Here is a 12,253-nt window from a genome sequence, read left to right as displayed (position 1 = left end):
AGTTTGGCACCTTTCAACAAGCTTTTTGCAGCTCCAGTAAAAGGTCTATTTATGAGAGACAGAGGAACAGCCACACAGAGGCAACTGGTTCAACAACAAAACAGAACATTTCAACTCGAGGGGGGGAAATGGAAGAAGCATCTCCAAATGAGACCCCAGAGATTAAATCTTTATATTCAATGTCCTTCTCTCCAAAAGTGGTGCCCCATAAATATAAACCTCCTAGGCTGATCCCCACAATCATAACACTAAATATTACAGCAGACCCTCTTATTCACAACACTACTAGAAAACCTCCTGCAAGATACTAGATTTTGTGTATACTTCTAGTAGTTTGCCCTGCCCCATCCAGACACAGCATCTTAAAAGAGTTCTCACTTGCCGGATGGAGAGTGTGTAAGGATTAAAATCTGAAAATTTCAGCTTGTGCACAGAGAAAACAGACTGACTTATCAGAAAAGAAGAATGGAGGTGTGGAGCCTATACAGTTGGCACTATTTGATTCCTAAATGGGTTATTTACCTATTCTAGTCTTGGCTGTAAATAGATCATTGCACATGCATACTGCACACAGAGCTGATTGTCTGTATGTGTTTATTTTGCTCTCTAATAAAAACATCAATGATTTAACAAGGTTAAAGCCATACAGAATTGCAGAAAAGCAATGATGCAAGGCCAGAACCTTTTCAGGAAGTTTATTATAAACCTCAACTCTGGAAAAAAAAAATGCCTTTAGGGTTGATAGTGAAAGGTGTTTCTTTCACTATCAAGATTCTGCCTGATCTGAGTGGAATCAGTTTCACACTACTAGTCATGAATGCCAAATTCTCACCTCTGACACTTGGTGCTCCTGCAGACCACTGGGAGACCCACATGCGTTGTGAAAGCAGGATTTGGCTCTTAGAGTGTAATTATAAGAAGACTCCATACACTACAGTGAAACAGCAGCAATCAGATCTTCACAGATACCAGCAATTCAGGTGTCGTATTGAAACATACATGCCTTAAAAAAAGGAACAAACTGGACACTTTGTACAACTAAGAAAATCCCTCTCTCTTTGAATTGCATTTGACAGATTAATGTGAAATGGTCAGAACACTAAGACAGACTATAAAACTGATGTTCTACTTTTGTTAAAAAAAAAAAAAAGTAGAAGCAGGACACAGGATTGCAAACAGCAGTTCGGAGAAATAAATGGCCACTGAAGAGATTTCCTCCCCCCACCACCACCCACTCATTAATTTTCTTTAGTTCTGCTCTGCAGTTCAATGATCATTGTGAAATACATGCAGCTTTATCCAGAAATGATGGATGGGCCATAAAGCGGTGTCTCTATCAAGATAGTAGGAAGTGGAGGTGGATCAATCAGTAACACTTGAAATAATTAAGTCTTCCTTGATTTCATATGCAAGAGAAATGGGACACTTTCCTATCAACTAAGATATTTAACCAAGTGTCAAGCCTGCCTTGAAAGCCTGACTAATGCACACCTGGGTTGCTTTCTAAAAACTCATAAGAAAAAAACCAAAAACACTTTGATGCACTTCCAGTCCAGCAATAAGGATGTTTTAACAGACAGGATTCACAGGGTGGAACCAGGTCATCTGGTTACAAATGGCTTCAGTTTAGTATTCTTTTGCCTCCACACCAGCTTACAAGGGATGCTGCCAACCAAGTATAGGTCCTACATTAATAAGCAAACCCAAAATTGTATGTTCAGTCTTTGCTTACTCTAATTATCCTTCATTTATTAAACAGGCAAAACTTCTGGTCATTAACTGAGGCAGAGGAGATAGTATGGGCAGCCAAGCACAGTGGTTCTGAACCAGGGGTACATGTACCCCTGGGGGTACGCAGAGATCTTCCAAGGGGTATATCATCTCACCTAGATATTTGCCTAGTTTTACAACAGGCTACATAAAATGCACTAGCAAAGTCAGTACAAACTAACATTTCATACAGACAGTGACTTGTTTATACAGCTCTATATACTATACACTGAAATGTAAGGACAATATTTATATTCCAATTGATTTTATAATTATATGGTAAAAGTGAGAAAGGGAGCAATTTTTCAGTACTAGTGTGCTGTGATACCTTTTTATTTCTATGTCTGATTTTGTAAGCAAGTAATTTTTAAGTGAGGTGAAGCTTGGGAGTACAGAGGACAAATCATACTCCTGAACGGGGTACAGTAGTCTGGAAAGGTTGGACGTAGCAGCACAGTTACAGTAACCTATTTACTGCACCACAAGATGAGCAGGAAAGACAGAGGTGAGCAGCAGGGCCAAAGCAAGATCACTCAAGGCTGGGAAAGACTCGGTGGACTGAAGATAAGGCCATGAAGGCCTGAGGCACTAACTTAGATGACAAGAAACTATGGGCCAGTAGCCAAGTATCTTTCCCAGACCTGAAGAAGAGCTCTGTGTGGCTTGAAAGCTTGTCTCTCTCACCAACAGAAGTTGGTCCAGTAAGAGATGCCACTCTGTCTCTCTAAGCTGAAGATGAGAAAGTTTGGGAACATGAAGAGAAGGCTGTGGGGACCCAAGTGTAGCACTGATGTGAGAAGAACCACCTTTCATACAATTCAGTCATTGGTGCTAGTTTCAGCACTCACTCACCCAGAAACTAGCAAAACCTCTCCATCTGTGACCATTTGCAGCACTGTGGATCTACTCTCCCCCACATCCAGGACAAAAGCATCCCATCAAAAGCTCTTGGGAGGAGAATGCCCTCTCTTGTGTTTGAAAAGCACCTAGCTCACTCATGTAGATCTTTCCAAAACCGAACAGTACCAAGCAACTAGTTACTGGTGTTTGATTTTATGCACTATTTTCCCTCTCCTATTTTTTATTTGAAAGCTTTGTTTCTGTCACTGAGTTTGGTATTGTTTTAATCAGACACTTTAGAAAATAAGTGAAAGTCAGTACAGTCAGTTTCTAAAAAGGTTTGTTTTTACGAAGAAAATTTCTGTAGGCCTTTAAGGCCACGATAAGGAGTAGGCGGTTTTTAGATATTTTACATGTATGTACACACATACCCACACAAAACTCCTCATATTTTGGTCCAAAGTTACCTAACAGTGCCCCTTTAGCACAGTGGGGTTTGGTGACGTTTAATTGTGCTAAAACTAGCACAGGATCCAGCGATCCAGTTCATAATGCTTCATGAAAAAGTTAAATGTTGAGATTAACCTCAACTTACATCTTCAGAACTTCCATATATATTTGAAAATATTTTTAAGTCAATGGGAACATTTTATTTTTGCTATCTTCTAAATAAGGACACTTAAAGTGTCTATTTCATGCTTAACTTTATACATGAAGGAAAGTAACATCTACACAAACTAGCAACTTATTAAAGGAGGCTGACTGAAATAGCTTACTACAGTACTTTATGGGTTAACAGACCATTTGAAAGAGCAGGTCAAAACCAGTGTAGGCAGTACCTATCTTAAACTTCAACACAGCCAAATTTACTGTAATGGTTACAAAGGGGAATTTAATTGTCCAATTCAGTATTTTCCATAACCTTTCCATCTGAGAGAAAAGGGGTAGTAGTGGAACTCAATTCAGACATACTGAAACAGGCCAACCATTCCTGATTGTGTTATCACTGCTTAATGCAACATCCTATTTGAAGGCAACAGGAGTAATTCTTACTAATGGTGTGCAACAAACCAGTCTGTACAAATGGTTCCAACCTTCTGCAGCAAATGTCCTACAAGAAAACAAAATATTTGGCATTGCTATGAACTGCAACAAACAGGAGCAGATAAGCTCTTAATTTAAAAGTGAGGAGAAAATATAAACATTCTAAATAAAAGGCTTTTCAATTTTTTTTCCTTACGAGCTGTCAGCTGCACTTTAAGTGTAGGTCCCTGCCAGCTGCCCATGAAGACACTAATTTGATTATTCTGAATGCCACGGTTGGATTTCATGCAGATTACCCCTCACAGCCCTTCTGAAGAGGAAAGAAGAAGTTTTTAACCTGTTAAATCTGAGCTCTCTCAAACGATTTCTTTTGCCTTATATGTGCCATCATTCCTTAAACCTGCGTCCCTTGTCTTGGCATACAGACATCTGATGAAAGACGGGTGGAAGAGGAGGAATAGATTTGTTGAGACCATCACACTTTACACTAAGGACCTGTCTTCACTGCACTTTCAATGGGATGGGGGTGAACCAGCTACACAGGTCCCTGTGGTATCACAGACTGTCTCATGGCATATTTTGAAATTCTGCTCCTGAGCCATGCTAGCGGCATGGGAAATATTTAAAAGCAAGGTTATTTCAAATCAGGATTTTCCATCAGCTTGATTCTAGAAGACCTGGTCATGCGTCCTATACTGTTGTTAAGGAATAATGGGCCAATTACAAAGAGAAAATTGTTTTCAGGTATTCTTTATTTGAAAGTGAGACACATTAGCTGTTCAAACACAACTGCACCTCATAGCCAATGCAGCACCATTTTTCTAATCCATCAGTCTTCCTTCAAGAACAATAGCTCTTCCAAAATACAACAGACACTGAATTTTGTTTTCCTGTTCTGCCAGTTAATTTATAATATTTTGTCTGTGTAGCGTGTTAGAAAAGGGTCAGGCAGATAGGATTGTTAAAGTTTGTAAGATACATTAAAATGAGGACAAACCTAGCCTTGTAGTTCATTGAGCATGTTTTGGGATGTTGATATAACCATATTTTATTCTTCACTATAAAATCACTAATCACTTGAGTACTTTAACAGTAATATCACCGCATGATACTTAATCTTCACTTTTGTCCTTCAGAGAGCAAATACTATTAAAACATGGCCCTTAACTCCCCTGTCCATTAATACTAATTTTCCTTACATGTCACTGTGCTAAATATTGTCTGAACTCAGTACATTTCTTCAAGGTACAACAGAAATGAAAACTTCTCCCTTTATACTGCATACACCAGTAAAATATAAGCAAATTTTGTTGTATGCTTCCTCTGTCGAACCATCAGGGATGCAATCTATGCCACAGCATTCAAGTCTGACCTCTCTACATGGTGGAAGATTCTTTAACTGGTTAAAACCAGTTCAGCTAAAGTGGTCTGAACTGTAACCCAGTTTGAGGAGCCTTAAGGTAGTCTGACCTGTTCTTACTGAACCAGTTGAAAGGGCAAATTGTGGCCACATTCATACAGACACCATGGTCACCAGCGAGGATTGAACCTAGGACCTTCTGCACAAAAGCATAAGCCTATATCACTTTAGCTGAAGGAGTACTCCTTTTGCAACAGGTCACTGGGGCCAGCCACTAAAGAAAGCACGGTCATACACTAAGCCAGTGCACACTACTACACTCGATCTAGGATTTCAGTTTGGGCCCCCAGATACAATTTTAAGGCCCAAAGAACACCTTTGGAACATTTGGGGGTTATTGACTTGCTAAATAAAAGCTGGAAAACACAGTTTCCCACATTAGCATCTTGTAGGTTTTTTGCATTGTTCTAAAGTTGCCGATCTCTAGCTGTCAGCCACCTCTCTCTCCCCACTGTGAAGTAGAGCTCAAGAGATATCTGCTTTTTTCCATGTTTCTGAATCTCTTTGATACCCTTCAAGGTGGAAAGCACTATAGAAGCTAGATATATTTATGCTACAGTTACCATTTGGACAGCCAGTTTCTACGTTACCCTACTATCATGGCATAACAGACGCCAGTTTTTAGCAGGATGCCTCATTCAGGCCTGTTTAGTATGCTAGATTTTCCATTAACATACCATTCGTACTTCTATAGTAACAGATTGGTGGGAATAAGTACTCTTTCTTTAAAACGCAAGGGCTAGAGGAAGCTTCCAGCTAGAAGCTCTGCAATCATCTAGTCTAATAAAGGTCTTTGTTCAGTGCTAGAAGAAAGTTACTTTTTAACATTGCCAAAATGACAAGCACAACCCAGAAGAAGAATATAACAAGTATCCACAGCAGCAAGCAGGATTTCTGCTTGAACATTAAAAGTTTAGATATCAGCCCTATAATAGCACATATTAAGATTACTATTTCATAGTTGTATAAAATTAATCAGTTGAATATATTTAAAACAAAAGTAAAATTGGAGCTGTCTAATACTGAAACGTGAGTGATTTTAAATGTAGGTGTCATTTGATTAAAAATTTATAACAGCAACTTTCTTAATGCTTGCATGCATACGCACACTATACGAAAGATCTGATAGCAACAGAGTATAATAGAAAACAACAGAAGAGCAGTGAACCACTACATCACCAAAGCAGCATATTCAACACTTTAATGTTGAATTCAAAGCAAATTTCTATACTGTATGGGTTAGTTATAAAACCTACTCCACCCTCCTGAAAGCTTTTAGATCACTTGTAACAAAAGGCAGCCACTGACAAATGCATACATTGTCCTGCATGAATTATAGGGCAGAGCCTACAAGCATCTGCATTACCAGTGCAGCTTTTGACTAAGCCCACTTGATCTGGGGTTCATCTTTTCCTCTCAAGAATTCTGTTCTCCAGAACATTCACTAGAATCTTCATATCAGCACTGAGAGACATAGGATAGTCTTCAACTTCAAAAGTGAAGTTGTCTGGTGTTCTCCAGTCACTTTGAAAAACAAAATCACAAGATCTTTATCATCAATTCAGCCTCTGTCAACAGCCAGAATTCCAAATACAACCAAAAGAATAAAAACTAAAGATCTCCAGTCTATGCGTACAAAACTCAATCTCCACAAAATACTTGTGGTCAAAGTGGCTGTAGCCTTAACCTAAGCAATGAACTGTGTCATCAAGCCACTAACTGAAATAGTCAGCAATGAACTTGCAGCACTACCTTTGCCATAAAGCTAGGCTGGAATACTCCTCCCAATATGTTCAGCTGAGAATGACCCTGCACTAGTGGAGGGATGCAGAAAAAATAATCTACCATGAAAGTTCTTGGTCTAATTTCTGGGACTCCGTTTATTCACATCAGGAAAGAGATTTAATTCCTTGACAAACAGAACTTATTTTACCTTTTCAGTCTACAGTCTTTTTCCAAGTTGGGACATTAAATATCCTCCTTAAAACAGAACCACAGAGCATTACATTTGTCATAAATATAAACGGAAGGGTAAACACCTTTAAATCCCTCCTGGCCAGAGGAAAAACCCTTTCACCTGTAAAGGGTTAAGAAGCTAGGATAACCTCGCTGGCACCTGACCAAAATGACCAATGAGGAGACAAGATACTTTCAAAAGCTGGGGGGAGGGAGAAACAAAGCCTCTCTCTCTCTGTCTGTGTGATGCTTTTGCCAGGGACAGAACAGGAATGGAGTCTTAGAATTTAGTAAGTAATCTAGCTAGATATGCGTTAGATTCTGATTCCTTTAAATGGTGAGAAAATAAGCTGTGCTGAATGGAATGTAGATTCCTGGTTTTGTGTCTTTATAACTTAAGGTTTTGCCTAGAGGGATTCTCTATGTTTTGAATCTAATTACCCTGTACGGTATTTACCATCCTGATTTTACAGAAGTGATTCTTTTTACTTTTTCTTCTATTAAAATTCTTCTTTTAAGAATCTGATTGCTTTTTCATTGTTCTTAAGATCCAAGGGTTTGGATCCAAGGGTTCACCTATGCAAATTGGTGAGGATCTTTAACAAACCTTCCCTAGGAAAGGGGGTGTAAGATTTGGGAGGATTTTGGGGGGGAAAGAAGTTTCCAAACAGGCTCTTTCCCAATTATATACTTGTTAGACGTTTGGTGGTGGCAGCGATAAAGTCCAAGGGCAAAAGGTAAAATAGTTTGTACCTTGGGGAAGTTTTTACCTAAGCTGGTAAAAGTAAACTTAGGAGGTTTTCATGCAGGTCCCCACATCTGTACCTTAGAGTTCAGAGGGGGGAAGGAACCTTGACATGGTGGCAGAGCGATGGGATTAACTTGAAATCATTTTGAGATCAATCTGAGATTTTTTTGAACCAGAAACACAGATTTGAAAAGGAAATTTTTTTTTTTTCCTTTGGGCTGCTGGAAAGCAGGTTTTAAACTGAAAGCAGTTAGAGTTTTTTTTTTTCTCTGCTTGGGAGCCAGAGCAGAGACAAAAGGGAATTGTCTTGTGTGAGCTGGAGTTTTCTCTACCTAAAGGCAGGGCAGTAAACCTCCTGCAGGGAAATTCACAAGTCTTCACAGACCTGAAGAGTTTTGTTATTTTTTACCTAAGAGCAACTAGGGGGGTTTTCTGCCTATTTGCCTGGAGACAAAGGTGGTTTTTTTGTTTGTTTGGGGGTTTTTTAGGATTTTTCAGTAGATTGACAATCAGAGAATATAGGCATCATATTACAGCACAGCAAAATTTTACAAGCCAAGTTTTTTTTTTGTTTGTTTGTTTTATTTCTAACTCTCTGGTGTAAAGTTAGTTAAAAACAGAGAGGCAACGATGACAGAAACTAAGACAACATAAATTGGAGTTAGCCAGACTGGAGGCAGCGAAAGAGGCAGAAAAAGCCCTAGAAGCTGCCCACAGGAGAGCTATGGCGGCAAGGGCCAAAGAACTGGAGGAGAAGGAAAAAGAGAGGAAGCATGCACTGGAGATGGAGAAGGCAAAAGCTCAGCAAAATATACCAACAAACCCTAGCAATCCTTCTCCAGGTACCACTTCCCATCCCAGAAAGTTCCCCACCTGCAAGACAGGTGATGATACCGAGGCCTTCTTGGAAAACTTCAAAAGGGCCTGCCTTGGGTACAGCATCTCTATGGACCAATACAGGGTAGAGCTGAGACCGCAGCTCAGTGGACCCTTAGCTGAGGTGTCAGCTGAAATGCCTAAGGAACAAATGAACCAGTAGGAACTGTTTAAAACCAAGGAGAGAGTCAGAATGGGGCTAACACCCGAGCATTCCCGTCGGCGGTTCAGAGCCCTAAAGTGGAAACCAGTCGTGTCATTTATCTGATATGCCTACCACATTGTGAAACATTGGGATGCCTGGATATCAAGAGCAAGTGTTTAAATCTCCAGAAGATTTGCCCTTCCTAATGCAATAGGAGCAGTTCTTAGAGGGTGTTCCCGACAGTGGCCAATGCCAGATGCCCCCAGAGGGAATGACCAGAACAGGTAATCATCAAGTGATCCATCCCCTATCGCCCATTTCCAGCTTCTGGCATACAGAAGCTAGGGACACCATCCCTGCCCGTCCTGACTAATAGCCATTGATGGACCTATCCTCCATGAACTTATCTAGTTCTTTTTTGAACCCCGTTGTAGTCTTGGCCTTCACAACATCCTCTGCAGTCAGTCAACCTGTGGAACTCTTTGCCATTGTGTGAAGAAATACTTCCTTTTGTTTGTTTTAAACCTGCTATTAATTTCATTTGTTAAGGAAGTATTATTTACGCCTTCTCTCATTTACTTTCTCCACACCAGTCATGATTTTATAGACCTCAATCATATCTCCCCCCTTAGTCGTCTCTTTTCCAAGCTGAAAAGTCCGTTTTATTAATCTCTCCTCATACAGAAGCCATTCTATTCCCCTATCATTTTTGTTGCCCTTTTCTGAACCTTTTCCAATTCCAATATATCTTTTTTTAAGATGGGGCAACCATATCTGCAAGCCGTATTCAAGATATGGATTTATATACAGGCAATGATGTTTTCTGTGTTATTATCTATCCCTTTCTTACTGATTCCCAACATCCTGTTTGCTTTTTTGACTGCTGCTGCACATTGAGTGGATGTTTTCAAAGAACTATCCATAATGACTCCAAGATCTCTTTCTTGAGTGGTAACCGCTAATTTAGACCCATCATTTATATGTATTGTGACAGGGTCAGGCCAGATGGCTATAGGAGAGTAATAGAAGGCAGATATTAGCCCCAGGCTAAGTAGGTCCCTTTTCCCTGGGTAAGGTAACAGGGAAGGTTCCAGCACAATCAGGAACCTTCTGGAGACAATTAAGACAGGCTGATTAGAACACCTGCAGCCAATCAAGAAGCTGCTAGAATCAATTAAGGCAGGCTAATCAGCGCACCTGGGTTTTAAAAAGGAGCTCACTTCAGTTTGTGGTGTACGTGTGAGGAGCTGGGAGGAAGAGGCACTAGGAGCTGAGAGCGAGAAGGTGGACTGAGGTGTATAAGTATTATCAGACACCAGGAGGAAGGTCCTATGGTGAGGATAAAGAAGGTGTGGGAGGAGGCCATGGGGAAGTAGCCCAGTGAGTTGTAGCTGTCGCACAGCTGTTCCAGGAGGCACTCTAGACAGCTGCATTCCACAGGGCCTTGGGCTGGAACCCAGAGTAGAGGGTGGGCCCGGGTTCTCCCCAAATCCTCCCAACTCCTGGTCAGACACAGGAGGAGTTGACCTGGACTGTGGGTTCAGAAAAACGACCAAGCTGAGGGCTGCCGTGAAGCTCCAAGGCGAGCAAATCCGCCAATAAGCGCAAGATCCACCAAGGTAGAGCAGGAACTTTGTCACAGTATAGTTGGGATTATGTTTTCCAATGTGCATTACTGTGCATTTATCAACATCGAATTTCATCTACCATTTTGTTGCCCAGTCACCCAGTTTTGTAAAAGCCTTTTGTAGCTCTTCACAGCCTGCCTGGGACTTAACTATCTCGAGCAGAACTTCAGCGGACGTAAACTATCATAACTCTACTGAAGTCAATGGAGCCATGGCAATTTACACCAGCTGAAGATCTGCCCAAGAATCTTTCTATTTAAAGACCCCACACTTCAGGAAGAGGAGGATTATCTCAGTAGAAGATTTTGATTTTTTAAAAATTTTCTACTGGAAAGTAATTAATTCAACGTTCTTCCTAAGGTTTCTCTCTCTTTTAGCTGTACTTTAAGAATATATACATCAAGGAAAGATAACTTAAGAGGAATTTAAAAAAAAACAACCTGAGTTCAGAGCACTATTTCTCTTCTGGAAAGTTGATTTCCTCAAGTACACCTAAAAAGCAGAGTTGTAACTCCTTACTTTGTCACAGGAATTAGTGAGGTCTTCAATTACTACAGGAGAATATAGAACTCTGATCCTGGCAGATAATGCCTTTCACTCCAACTAGGAAGATGCAGACATAAAAGTATGATTTTTGCCCAGAGATGATTGGGGGAGGGGGGGACACCAAACACCTATTAAAAAAAAGACAGCTCTTAAAAATACCACCTGTAAAATGGGTATAAAATATTCACCTCCGTGAGGGGATAGTTTATTGAGCTTCATTAAAGCAGAATTATTTTTCTATGAAAATGAAAAGCATGGGTATTAAGTAACGAATGTTTGTAAAGCTCTTTGATTGTTCAGAAAATTCTGAGATTCGTAGATGAAAGGTTCTATAGAAGTGCAAAGCATTATTCTACTTTAATGAAAGCTGTTTCAAACTATCACCCAAGAGACAAGCAAGATGGGTTGCCCAATAAAGAACAGCTTTTAAACAAAGGTCAAACAAAACTGCAATGAAAAATACGGGAACATTTTAAAAGAGAGAGAGTCACCCCCCACTAATCTTTAGTGCAGGTACCACTGTACTAGAGGCCTTCATAAGTTCTTCTAAATTCATACAAAGAACTTTTAGTGTTATCTAAATGTACTTTGTTTGAGGAACATGTGATTAAAGTAGAACACTTTTTTTTTTTTTTAGCTTTCCAGCATTGGATGAACACATTATTAAAGTAGAACAAAGCAAATTTAGCTAACACTAAATTAAGTTCTTTGTGAATTCCCCTAAGTTTTAAAGAAACTGTAAATCAGAGATGAAAAATAAAAAGCAAACATAGCACCTTACAAAGAAGGACAATATAACAACTAGAGCTGGGTGGAGAAAAGTAATCTCATTTCAGAGGATATTTCAGAATTCAATTTTGTTCAACTTTAGAATGGAAACTGGAAGTCCTGAAGTTCTCTGTGAAAGGGGATGGAGCTCTGGCTCCAGGGCAGTTTGCGTGGTGGGCTGCCCCAGAGCTGGGGCCCTTCAAAGTCGTGGGCTGCCAAGGAGCTGTGAACCTGGGAGCCAACTATCCAAATGTGGACCACACTGAAAAAGTTTGAGCGCCCCTGCAGTAATGGATTTTGACAATACATTTTGAGGGAGAGGTATTGTCTATCTAGTGGATTGACCACAGGAATGGGAGACAGGAATTTCTGAGTTCTAGTTCTGGCTCTGATCCCAACTTCCTGAGGATTTACATAGGGTAAGACAACAAGGAGTCCAGTGGCACCTTAAAGACTAACAGATTTATTTGAGCATAAGCTTTTGTGGTTAAAAACCTCACTTCTTCAGATGC

At 40.1% G+C, this 12,253-nt stretch overlaps 1 protein-coding gene across 7 annotated transcripts in view; it reads right to left on the bottom strand.

Moving 5' to 3' along the window:
- TEX2 (testis expressed 2) overlaps positions 1 to 12,253 on the bottom strand; it is a 120,829-nt gene that overhangs the window by 88,288 nt on the left and 20,288 nt on the right. Inside the window, exon 1 of one of the 7 annotated variants that reach the window (XM_073311247.2) lies at positions 8,652 to 8,723. The exons of the other annotated variants lie outside the window; for them this stretch is intronic. The gene's annotated coding sequence lies outside the window, so the exon portion shown is untranslated. Of the gene's footprint in view, positions 1 to 8,651; positions 8,724 to 12,253 lie in introns of those variants that run through there. 7 annotated transcript variants of the gene reach the window in all.

The sequence above is a fragment of the Lepidochelys kempii genome, chromosome 14 (assembly GCF_965140285.1).
Source record: "Lepidochelys kempii isolate rLepKem1 chromosome 14, rLepKem1.hap1, whole genome shotgun sequence".
Taxonomy (NCBI): Eukaryota; Metazoa; Chordata; order Testudines; family Cheloniidae; genus Lepidochelys; species Lepidochelys kempii.
Note: the sequence above shows the minus strand (reverse complement) of the source record. Positions and strands in the feature narration are given on the sequence as shown.